The sequence below is a fragment of the Oryctolagus cuniculus genome, assembly GCF_964237555.1.
Source record: "Oryctolagus cuniculus chromosome 17 unlocalized genomic scaffold, mOryCun1.1 SUPER_17_unloc_1, whole genome shotgun sequence".
NCBI lineage: Eukaryota > Metazoa > Chordata > Mammalia > Lagomorpha > Leporidae > Oryctolagus > Oryctolagus cuniculus.
The window spans coordinates 1,135,771-1,148,710 of NW_027208202.1; the positions used below are offsets into that span (position 1 = coordinate 1,135,771).

The 12,940-nt window shown below is 46.3% G+C and overlaps 1 long non-coding RNA gene across 1 annotated transcript in view; it reads left to right on the top strand.

The window, feature by feature from the left end:
- LOC103346843 (nucleus accumbens-associated protein 1) overlaps nt 1-12,940 on the top strand; it is a 46,481-nt gene that overhangs the window by 6,611 nt on the left and 26,930 nt on the right. The window contains exons 4-6 of the long non-coding RNA XR_011385740.1: nt 9,034-9,142; nt 9,586-9,786; nt 11,240-11,350. This is a non-coding gene — a long non-coding RNA (nucleus accumbens-associated protein 1). The remainder of the gene's footprint in view (nt 1-9,033; nt 9,143-9,585; nt 9,787-11,239; nt 11,351-12,940) is intronic.

The following is a 12,940-nucleotide window of genomic DNA, read 5'->3' on the forward strand; positions in this document are numbered from 1 at the left end:
CAGTACCCAGGTATTCAATTTCCATAAATTCCTTTCATACAGTTTTCTCTTTCCCTAAAATAGAATGCCACCTAATGGGTACAGAGTTTCGGCTTAGCAGATGAAAACATACTGGAGATGGTAGTGAAGATGGAATTGCAACAGTGTGAATGTACTCACTGCCATAGAGTTACAGACACACACGAGTGATTAAAATGGTCACAAAAGTCCATATGATAGTATTCAATTCATATGAGAGTCCAGAATAGGAAAATCTAGAGATGGAGGAGGAGGAGGTGGAAGAATAACTATATTCCTGAAGTTGTACTTATGAAATTTGTATTACTTAAAAAATAAATTTAAAAAAATTAAAGAGCTCAAAGCATGCAAATAAAAAAATCTACAGAGACATATCGTAGATTAGAATTTGAGTTGAGGCTGGCGCCGCAGCTCAATAGGCTAATCCTCTGCCTGTGGCGCCGGCACCCTGGCTTCTAGTCTTGGTTGGGGAGCCGGATTCTGTCCTGGTTGCTCCTCTTCCAGTCCAGCTCTCTGCTGTGGCCCGGGAGGGCAGTGGAGGATGGCCCAAGTGCTTGGGCCCTGCACCTGCATGGGAGACCAGAAGGAAGTACCTGGCTCCTGGCTTTGGATCAGCGCAGTGCGCCAGCCACAGCACACTGGCTGCAGTGGCCATTGAGGGGTGAACTAATGGAAAAGGAAGACCTTTCTCTCTGTCTATCTCTCTCACTGTCCACTCTACTTGTGAAAGAAAGAAAGAAAGAAAGAAAGAAAGAAAGAAGAAAGAAAGAAGAAAGAAAGAAAGAAAGAAGAAAGAAAGAAAGAAAGAAAGAAAGAAAGAAAGAAAGAAAGAAAGAAAGAAAGAGAAAGAAAGAAAGAATTGGAGTTGAATAGGGGCACTTTCAAGAATAAGGGATTAATAAAGGGCACAGGGTTTCTTTGTGAGATGAAATGTTCTAAAATTCATTGTGAACATATCTGAGAATATGTGAAAATCATTGAATTATATGCTGTAAGTGGGTGAATGTTATGTGAATTGTTTCTCAACAAAATTCTCTTTTTTAAACATATTGACTAACTACTGATATAGGTTACATGAATGAACCTCAAAAACATGTCAAATGAAAGAAGCCAGATGAAAGAGACTCCTTATTTAATTCCACTTACATTACATGTGATTTTTGGAAAGAGAATCAGATGTCAAGTGGCATGGATGGGCATACCTCTTGTTCCCTTCCCACCCTTCAGACTCATACCACTCCAAGTAACTTTTCTTTTTTTAAGATTTATTTATTTATATGAAGGTCAGAGTTACACAGAGAGAGAAGGAAAGGCAGATAGAGAGGTCTTCCATCCACTGGTTCACTTCCCAATTGACTGCAATGGCCGGAGCTGCGCCAATCCAAAGCCAGGAGCCAGGAGCTTCTTCCAGGTCTCACATGTGGATGCAGGGGCCTAAGTGCTTGGGCATCTTGTACTGCTTTCCCAGGCCACAGCAGAGAGCTGGATCAGAAGTGCAGCAGTCAGGACTCGAACCGGCACCCATATGGGATGCTGGCACTGCAGGTGGTGGCTTTTCCCGCTATGCCACAGCGCTGCCCCTCCAAGTAGCCTTTCAACTGATAAAGTTGCAGGAAAAAGATAGGGGCAGGATGGACACTTTTGTGTGGCAGTGACCTCGTCCAAATCCAGCTCTAGGTGTGCTTGCCCACTTGCTCTTCAGCAAATCGCCTTGCTGATAACCATGGGGCAAAGTGTGCACAGAAAGATTAGCCAAAAGAGGAACTGACTTGGAAAGATATTTTGCTGAGATAATTTTTTTTAACCCTCAGAAATTACCACATTTGCTTCCTTTCCTTCAAACTTGCTGCTAGGCACTTAACTGAACCTGCCCACCTCATTCACTATGGTTTGGATATTAGTTAGGGTGTGGGCCCAAAGGCACATCTTTAAAGGTTTGGTCCCTCAAGTCTTATGTTAATGATAGTAAATGGGTGGAAACATAATCCGATTGTGATGTCTAGAGCTGGGGCCTTGTGGAAGCAATTAGCTACCTACAAAATATACCTGCAAAGCCATAAGGGAAAATAAACATCATTCCCCCACAAGTAACTTGTCTTAGGTATCCATCTCATTGTGGTAATGTGTGTCTCTCTCTGAAAAAAAAAATGAGTAATACTGCATTCATGCGTAATTCATATCACATCTGGGTACAATGAGTGTGCAATCAGTTTTCAAAGTTCTACAGTCTTCGTTTGGTCACACATATTTTGGAATATTTGTCCATCCCTCCAGTTGAGAACTATGAAGTGTGCAGTGATCAATGAGTTCTCCTCTCCGGATTCCCCTCTTCTTCCTACCTGATCCTCCACTTAAGAATGATTCCTCAAAGTGGAAAGAAGGAAGCAAACTTGTACCTTTGGGCTCATCAAGGTGTGAACATTCACCTAGGAAACTAGGTGAAACTAAGAGATCAAATAATATTGGATAGAGGAATTATTTCAAATGATCTTTTCTTCTCCATATTCTAAGAAAATATATACTAGTTGATTAGCTGTGACCATCAGAAAATATGCTATTGATAGTGGGACTTCCTTTTCAAACATCATATCAAAAATAAGAACACAGGGGGCCAGTGCTTTGGCATTGCAGATGAAGTCACCACCTGCAGTGCTGGCATGCCATATGGGTTCCAGTTTGAGTCTCAGCTGCTCCACTTCTGATACAGCTCTCTGCTATGGCTTGGGAAAGCAGTGGAGGATGGCCCAAGTCCTTGGGCCCTTGCACCCACATGTGAGACCTGAAAGAAGATCCAGGCTCCTGGCTTCAGATCAGCATAGCTCTGGCTGTCGTGGCTATTTGGGGAGTGAACTAGTAGATGGAAGACCTCTCTCTCTCTCTGCCTTCAAATAAACAAATAAATCCTTAAAAAAATAAGAACACGAGGGAGTGGGCATTTAACCTAGTGGTTAAGATGCCGGCTGAGACCCCCATGTCCCATATCACGGTACCAGAATTCAGTTATCAGCTGATTTCTGACTCTTGCATCTTGCTAGTGAAGAACCTAAGAAGCAATGGTGATGGCATTAATAGTTCAGTTCCTGACACCTACATGGGATACCTGGATTGAGTTTTAAGCTTACAGTTTCAGCAGGGGTCAGTTCTGACCATTTGGAGAGTAAAGCAGCAGTTGGGAACTCTATTTACTTTCCTATCTCTGTCTCTGCTTCCTGAGAAGACAACAATTAGAGAAAATGACACATGAGTGTTATGAAAATGAGGCTATCATATTCTCTTGATCATACATCAGATGATAGTGGAAAGTAGGGTCTTTCTGGTGTGCCTGAGCACTGAGTTGGGCCACGGATTGTGGTGGAAGACAGCAAGGGAGGAAGAGGAATATTAGGCGAAATCATTGCCCTCTTATCCTTCTTTCTGAAGTGACCTCTCTAAAGCATCCACTCTTCATCTGGCCCTCAGATTCCCACACATAAATTTACTCTATTCTGCTTGTGTACATGCAATGAAACACACTTTAGCTATTTCTGTGTAAGATGTTGTGTTTGCGTAGAGTGGCTAAAATTGAAACAACAACTTACTAGGCAGCCATGAAGTCTATTTAATTGAATGTCAGAGTTATAGTGAGAGAGAAAGAGAAGAGGGAAGAAGGGAGTGAAGGAGGGAAAGAGAGAGAGAGAAGAGGGAAGAATGGAGGGAGAGAGAGAAGAGAGAATCTTTCATCCACTGGCTCTCTCCCCACATGGCCTCAATGAAGTCAGGAGCCAGGAGCTTCATCTGGCCTCCCACATGGGTAGCAGAGGCCCAAGTACCTGGGCCATTTTCTGCTGCTTTCCCAGGCCATTAGCAGGGAGCTAGATCGAAATGGAGCAGCCAGGACACTAACCCACACCCATAGGGGATGCTGACATTGCAAGCAGCAGCTTTACCCTCTGTGACACAATGCTGGCCCCCCGAAATAAAATTCTTAAAGGTCGTTTTTGGTTTCGACTTAAACCAGTCCATATAACTGCCATCAGGTGGAATTTTAAGAACGCTCAAAGCATTTTGTTTACAACTAAACTTTCTCAGTAACTGAACACTGCCAAAAAAAAGGCATAACAGATTCAGTCATTTTATTTAGTTTTAAAATTGTATCTAATTGGCCAGCACCATGGCTCACTTGGCTAATCCTCCCCCCGTGGGGCTGCCACCCCCAGGTTCTAGTCCCAGTTGGAGCACCTGTTTCTGTCCCAGTTGCTCCTCTTCCAGTCCAGCTCTCTGCTTTGGCTTGGGAGGGCAGCGGAGGATGGCCCAAGTGCTTGGGCCCTGCACCTGCATGGGAGACCAGGAGGAAGTACCTGGCTCCTGGTTTCAGATCGGCGCAGCGCGCTGGCCATAGCAGCCATTTGGGGGGTGAACTAATGGAAGGAAGACCTTTCCCTTGCTCTCTCTCTGTCTAACTCTGCCTGTCAAAAAAAAAAGTTGTATCTAATTATTTATATTTTATTTGAATGACAGAGACAGAGATTCCATTCACTACCTCCCCCGCACTTCAAATGATCACAACAAGCAGGGCTGGGCAGGGGGCTAAAACTCAATCAGAGTCTAGCATGTGGGTGGCAGGGACCCAGATTTCTGAGCTATTTTGAGAGGAGTCATGGGTTAATAAGCAGTCTGGAAATTGAGGGTAGAAAATGTTCCCCCCAAAAGTTTGTCCCACCATTTCCCTGTAACGCTGCCTTCTGCTGCCTTCTCGGGGTGTGCATTAGCAGCCACCTGGATTGGCATGGAAATGAGACTTGGACCAGGCACACTGATATAGGATGTGGGTCTCTTAACTGCTGCACCAATCATCCATCCCTAATCCCCTTTTTATATGAACCTTCAAGGCATTGCGCTCGTCACTGTTGCAGGTGTAGTTTCTTGTATTTGATTCTTAAGGTGGACAGATAACCTTCTGTTTATTAAAATTAAAAAATTAATTTCCATATGCCAAAAAGATCAATGGGTTTTTCTTCACCTAAAGAAATCACAGAAGTGATTTCCACCACCTTCTATAATCAGTGGAGATAGAGAGTAGAATAGTTTAAAGCTTTATAAGACATAGGCTAGTATATAGGACCTACATATAATTCAAATATGGATTAATCCTATAGTACTTGAGGTGAATTTAATGGAATCTGAGGTGGATTTTTGTGTAAAATTGGGAGAAGGATTGTGATGCAACAGTTAACAATGCTGCCTGTGATGCAAGCATCCCTTATCAGAGAGCCTGAGTTCAAGTCCCACCTCCAGTTCAGATTCCAGCTTCCTGGGAGGTAGCAGGTCATGGCTCAAATACTGATACCACCTACATAGGAACCCATACTGGGCTGTGGGCTCCTGGCTTCAGCCTGGCCCAGCCTTGGCTGTTGTAGTCTATTAGGGAGTGAATAAGTACATAGGACCTTTTTGCCACTTTTTTTAAAAAAAATATTTATTTTACTTATTTGAAAGAGAGATTTACAGAGAGAGGTAGAGACAGAGAGAGAGGTCTTCCATCTGCTGGTTCACTCTCCAGATGGCCGCAATGGCCAGAACTGAGCCAATCTGAAGCCAGGAGGCAGGAGCTTCGTCTGGGTCTCCCACGTAAGTGCAGGGGCCCAAGGAATTGGGCCATCTTCTACTGTTTTTCCAGGCCATAACAGAGAGCTGGATCAGAAGAGGAGCAGTGGGGACTAGAACTGGCGCCATATGGGATGCCGGCGCTTCAAGCCAGGACTTTAACCCATGTGCCACAGCCTCTTTCTTTATCTTTGTTTCTCTGCCTCTCAAATATATGAAAATTAAAGAGAAATAAACAGTACAGGTAGTCTAGAAAATGTATTAGGTCAAGGTGGAAGACTTCCTGTTAGAAAACATCCTGGGGATAAGATGTACAGGCAAGAAGAGGAGTTGATTCCCAGGAGGTATGTGGGTTATTGTAGGTGAGGGGTATGTTATCTAAGTCAGCCAGCATGTGCCTCCCTTTCTTTTCTTCCCTCTTGTCCCCAGAAGGCCAGGTTGGTGCCTCTGAATCACAGCTTCCTTCTTGCTTTCCATGCCCCCATGCTAGACCTCCTTCCATTTGCTTTGTCGCCAGGGGCGGGCCCAGGGCCTGTAGGGCTAGAAGTACTGGCAGGGGACATGCAACTGACTCATTCCCCTCCTGACCACTCCCAGAAGCCTTTCACCTTGGTTATGGCTTCCTCCTCCCAGTCCCAACTCTAGTGCTGACCCTGCAATGGCATTGTCAGCAAAACACTCTTCTGACCACACTTATCGCATGGACCCTGGCCCATCTGTGCCTTCTCATCTGACAGCTGACTGTCCCCAGGATCCTTGAGCACTCTTGCTCAGGAGTCCCTCCTACTGAGTGTCAAGAACCTGATGAGGCTGAAGATAGAGAGCACTGGCTATTCTACTTTTCTGTGACTGCTTAGCACCCCAATGACCCATGGGATCTGCAGTAAAGTCCAGCAGCTCCTGGGTACTTGCCACCTTCTCCATAGGCTACATCCACCCTACCTGGCCCATGCCTTCCAGGTACACTGGCAGGACGGGGCACAGCTGTGGAGGGCTCCTTATGAAGACCATGGGAGGTGGGACCTGGCACTTGGACTGCTAGGTCTGCCGGACCACAGGTATTCTGAGGGCCCCTGCTGCTGTGATTGTGGACTTCCTGGAGGAAGGACAGGAGTCACTGAGCCAGGATCCTCTCGATTCAACAAAGCATCAGTAATGGGGCAGCAATCATCCTCTAAGTGGAGAATTCTTTCCCTCCAGTGTCACTGGGGCCTAGAGAGAAGCCTCAGTGGGAGAACTGGCCGTCTTGAGCCTCCGGAGTGAGGGCTGCTTCCCCTCCTCCCCCTTGCTTTGCAAGAGGCAGACCCCTGTGTGGCTTCCTTGCAGGGTGTCCTGGTGAGCATTTTGAGCAGGTGGGCTGCAGGAAGAGCTCGGTGCTGGCTGCCCTCACTGGGGAGCTCCACAGGTGTCCACATCAGTGCACCCCATCCTCAGCTCTGCTCCTTGGTGGATACTTGCCAAGCTCCTGCTGTATGTTGAACCTCTTTTTAGGGGTCAGGGATCCCAAAGGAACAAGATGTGGTCTCTTTCTTGAAGAGTTTTCAGTGTGGAAAGAGGAAGGATGTCAAGAAAGTGAGTCATTGTACTAATCATACCGGAGTGCTATCAAGGACGTGACCATGAGGGAAGGACACAGATGGGAAAATATCCTGTGCCTGCTATTCCTCAGAAAATGGGGCTGTGCAAGGGAGGGGTCTGAGAGGAGCACAGGCTGGGGGAGGGCCCTCTTATTCCCAGGTGAGAATGAGGTCCATGTGGTGACCACATGCCTTTCTGAGCACCTGAGCAACCCAGATAGGAGAACTGCTGGGCTCTAGCCAAAGAGCCTCATTTGCACCCCACACTGCCAACATCTGCTAACTCATCTGAAACATGAAGGGGGACCCTGTGTAGAAGCCTGGGAGGCTTCTGGGGGTGGGAGCTGGCATGCAAGGACCCAGTGGGGAGCTGGTCCCATGCTGCTAGCTTGGATCTCTGCAGGGGCTCTCCACGGCTTTGACCTGGACACCCACAAACCCTGGATCCAGTTTTCTGCCATCCAGGACAACATCTTTGAAAAGACATTTGCTACCCAGCTGTGCAGGAGGCTTGTGCCTTCAGTGGCAACCTCAACATGAGTGCCTGATCCATTTTTTTTTTTAAAGATTTTTATTTATTTGGTTGAGAGGTAGAGTCACAGGCCGTGAGAGGGAGAGAAAGAGAAAGGTCTTCCATATGCCACTTGTATATTATTATTGGGTATAGTGGAATATTTGAATACAAACATATCATAAACTGAGTGAGCAATAGAACTAGGCCTTCCCTTCCCTTTTCTTTGTGTTTAGAGCCTACCAGCTCCTCCATCCCAGTTTGTTTCTTTTTTTTAAAGATGTATTTATTTATTTGTAAGGCAGAGTTACAGAAAGAGGAAGAGACAGAGAGAGAGGGAGAGACAGAGAGCGTTTCCACCTTCTGGTTCACTCCCCAAGGGGCCACATGGTCTGAGCTGGGCTGATCCAAAGCCAGGAGCCAGGATCTTCTTCCCAGTCTCCCACGTGGTTTCAGGAGCTCAGGTACTTGGGCCATCTTGTGCTGCTTTCCTAGGCATGTTAGCAGGGAGCTGGGTCAAAAGTGGAGCAGCCAGGACTCAAATCTGTGCCCATATGGGATGCTGGAACTGCAGGGGCCCCCACACTTGAGCCCTCACCGCTGCTCCCAAGGTGCGCATGTGCAGGGAGCTGGGCCCGGAACACAGTCTGACCCGGGATGCCCTGGTCTCAATCCCCACACCAAACAGGAGCCCCCAGGTCCCCGCTAGACGCGGCGCCCAGCGCTCAGGTCGGAGCTCAGCGGGGAGCCCGAGAGGGGAACGCTGTGTGCAGGACCCCAGGGCAGGCCGGGAGGACGCCCGCTCCGTCCATCAGATCCCGGGTTCCAGCCCCAGCTCTGCTCAGGACTCTGGCTGCAGGGGTGGCTTGGGCGCTACCGGGCAGCACGGGGAGACCCCAGTGGCGCTCCCGCCCCAGCACTGCAGGCCTGGGGAGTGACCTGGAAGGCAGCTGGGTCTGACTTCTGCCCCCAGCACTGTGTCTTCCATGGCACAGCTGTGGACCCCAGTTCCCGCGCTACTGTCAGCAATGTGGCTCTGCTGCGGGGTGGGGGACACGGAGCAGCCCACCGTGACCCCCTGGGCCTCTGGCCGTTCACTTCAGTTAAAGGGGAAGAGACCCAGGAAGTGTTAGGAGTCAAGTGTACCGGAGGTGCAATCACGGAAGGCTTTCTGGAGGAGGTGGCACTTGAGCCAGGTCCTGTAAGGGGACAGGCAGCCAGGTCAGGAGAATGAAGGCGGCTGTGAGAGGCCGATGCGTCCAGCCCCAGGGGTGCTGCTTCCAGATGACATCCTGGTTGCCACCGCCAAGAACATGCCTGGGGACAGCGTGGATCTGTTTGGAGATGGTGCGGCAGAGGACAGCGGTGCAGCCAACGGGCACCTGTGGCACACGGTCATCATGGGGAGCAGGAGCAGCGCATCGACCTGCACATGATCCGGCCGCACATGAAGGTGGTCACCCAGGAGGGGAGGCCCCCCGGGTACCCGTGGTCACCCATGAAGGGGAGGCCCCCCCAGGTGCCCATGATCACCCACGGAGTTGAGGCCACCCCATTACCACGTGCTCACCCACGGAGGTGAGGCCTCCTCAGTTACCATGTGGTCACCCATGGAGGTCAGACACCCCCCCCCCGGGTACCCGTGGTCCCCCATGGAGGTGAGGCCCCCCCAGTTACCATGTGCTCACCCATGGAGTTGAAGCCACCCCGGGTACTAGTGCTCACCCACGGAGGTGAGACTCCTGGGTACCCATGGTCACCCACAGAGGTCGGACCCTCCCAGGTACCTGTGGTCACCCATGGAGGTCAGACCCCCCCCCAGGTATCCGTGGTCACCCACGGAGGTCAGACCCCTCCCGGGTATCCGTGGTCACACACGGAGGTGAGCCCCCCCAGGTACCCGTGGTCATCCGGGACGCCAGACCCCCTGCTGGGCCCGGAAGACCCTCCGTGCCCCTGCGTGGCTCAGAGCCCAGCGACGGCCGCCCTCACAGGTTACCACAGCGAGGGCCTCAACGCCATCATCGTCTATGCCGCCAGCTTCCTCCAGGACAGCAGCTGCCCGGACTACCACTAAGTCCTGGAGAACCTCTTCCTGTGAGCGGGCGGGGAGGGACCAGGAGTGCAGGGCGGGCGGGAGGCGGGGAGGGGCCAGGACGGGCAGGGTGGGCGGAGGCAGGGCGGGTACCGCTCGCCCGGGCTCCCCCTGCTGGCCCACTCTCAAGGCCTGGGCCTTTCTTGTAGGTAGGCCGGCGCCGCGGCTCACTAGGCTAATCCTCCGCCTTGTGGCACCGGCACACCAGGTTCTAGTCCCTGTCGGGTCGCCGGATTCTGTCCCGGTTGCCCCTCTTCCAGGCCAGCTCTCTGCTGTGGCCAGGGAGTGCAGTGGAGCATGGCCCAAGTACTTGGGCCGTGCACCCCATGGGAGACCAGGAGAGGCACCTGGCTCCCGCCATCGGATCAGCGCGGTGCGCTGGCTGCAGCACCCCAGCCACGGCGGCCATTGAAGGGTGAACCAATGGCAAAAGGAAGACCTTTCTCTCTGTCTCTCTCTCTGTCCACTCTGCCAGTCAAAAAAAAAAAAAAAAAAGAATTCTTGTAGGTAGGTAGTAAATAAGATCCAATATCTTGGAGGATTCTAATCTTAGAATAGTGAGAAATTATGACTTGTGCTTTTATAATGTGATAATATTTAAATATTACTGTGATATATGATTATCTGCAGAAATAATGAGTAACAGAAACTGTAATATCCCAAATTCTTGTACATGAGCTTACATCAGATATCTGTTGCTCTCCTAGCCTACAGTACAGTGAGTAGACCAAATGTACATGTAGTATTAACCTTTATTATAATTTGTCTTTTCTTTTTCCCATATATCTTTTACAGTACTAAAGACTTCTTTCGGAGTACCTAAGAAAGGTTAAAATGCAAATGTGATTAATTAAGTGCTGTTTGTTAATGCCCTTTTAGGGCTCTTCAGCAAACAGGGCAGTTACGGCTGAAACAGTAATTATTTGAAAGGATTCGGTAGTAAAGAAATATGTATTTTATTTATTTTTTGTTACCATTCACTTCACAATTTGAATTTTTCTTTAGTAAATGTTTATGATAACATGATGCATTTATGATAACATAATATAATAAACAGTAAAAGTTTATTATAACAAGAAAACCCAGGAACAACAAAGTATAAAGTATTTTCAGTATTCTTTGAGAATTTCTATACTGAACTAAGTTGCATAAGATCTTGACTTTTTTTAGGAAAAGAAAGTGTGGATTCAATATTAGTACATTTTAGCATTGTAGAGGACCATGTATATTTTTGAAGAAATACTTTGAGTTCATTGTGCTTAGGGTACATTAGTTCTGCTGCTTGTCTCACAGTTCTATAAAATATATGTGAGAAGCATTGTGTACCTTGAAAGTCATTTGAATATTATACTGTCTACTTTTCTATGGTAAATATGGAGAATTTGGGTAGTTTGTGTTCTTATTTGTATCTATATTCCATCATCCTTCCTGAGACTGTGTCATTTATTTCCTCAGATCCCAGGCTGGCTTTATGTGGAGAATGATGCCTTGTATACAGGAAGCACTTCAGAATGTGGCAAGTGAGAACATTTTTACAATTTGTTTATGAATTCCAGAAATGAGATGGTAAGTGAAACACTTGACATCTTTATTTTCTAGCACTCGGAATCAGTGTAACTAGTCAGTCGCTCAAGTGTCACAGACACTACAAAAGCTTTATGTGCCTGTGGAATTCTGGAAGGGCAGCCTCACAGTGGTGAAGCACCCATACTGTTGTGGGTTTTCACTGTGCCCTGCCCGTCCTGCTTAAATAAGAGCTGTAGTTGTCCAAATCCTACTTTTAGTCCTAAAGGGTAATATAAAGCTAGAATTTGCCACGTTAAATAATAGAGAGATTCCCCTGAACCTGTCAAGGCCGATCACAACAAGCAAAAACATGAATGTGAAAGGTAGTTGAATAAATATTAATGATTTAGCATGTAACTGAGGAATGTTAATATGATATATGTGAACTATATGATGGCAGTAGTATTAGGAAGGGTAAATATGATAATAAAAATCACCAAGTCAAAATGGAGGGAGAGCATGGATTTCAGGGGCAGAAAAATGTCTTCATATGTGTATAAATTTACTGGTGAATTCTATCTTACAGTTTCATTTGTAGTTTAATTATAATAAATAACAGACATAATATAAAGAGAAATGTTGTATTGTGAAGATATAATGTTATCTTTTAGTTTATTTTGTCCTTGAATATTTGAAGATTAAAATATCTTAGTATTACTGAATTATGACTATGTTTTGAAAAATTCCTGAGGTAACTTTGCACAATAAATACTGTTGTTGTTCACTCAATATTTTTAATCAATGCTTGTCATTGTTATAATGTTAGCATATTAATTTGTTGTAATAAAAAGGCAAGATAAAAAGTTAGGATAATACAGTATACTATGTAAAAGCAGGCTTTCAATAGTTGGCAGGCCAACACTGCTATTAAATAGTATTATAGTGTTTAAAGTGTGAAATTAATATTTTTCTACCAGGTAGGCAGTAGCTCTTATAATGTAATGAGCTTAATTGTGAATTTGACATTGGGTTAAATGTAGAATTCATAGAAGCACAGTGCTGGTTTATATTCTTTTAATATTGTTAACAGTCAAAACCTAGAAAAATGTAGCAGTGTCACGTTAAAATAGCAACAGAATTATTAGTAAAATTTGCTTTAGAAAATGAAAATTATTTTTCGGTTGCCGTTATAGCTTTTTCAAACTAACTACTAACAAGGTATTAGAAAAAACATAAAATTTCCAATGTTTGGAAGTCCTTTTGTGTAACAACTATTTAAACTGACTCAGAAATCCTAACCTTTCTTCATAATCAGACAGTTCAGGCCTTAGGCCTACCACTGACACACTAGAGCTTATGTCCAGGGTAAAGATTTGCCTTAGTTTCTCATCTGTAAAAAGGGTATTATATTGTGTGATCTGCTTCCCTCCCACAACTTTTTTAAATACTGGGGTAAAATAAGTAAAATAAAGGCTCTTGAAAATCTAAATGCAAAGCCATCATATTTTGTATTTTTTTGTGCTAACCCCATGCAAGCAGAAAGCTTTATGCCTTGGTGTTCACCCTCCAACACATGCACCCTTTTGCAGCATATGTTGAAGTTTTACTAATTTTTGAATTCTGTCTTGTTTTTTTTTTATGGGAATCAGT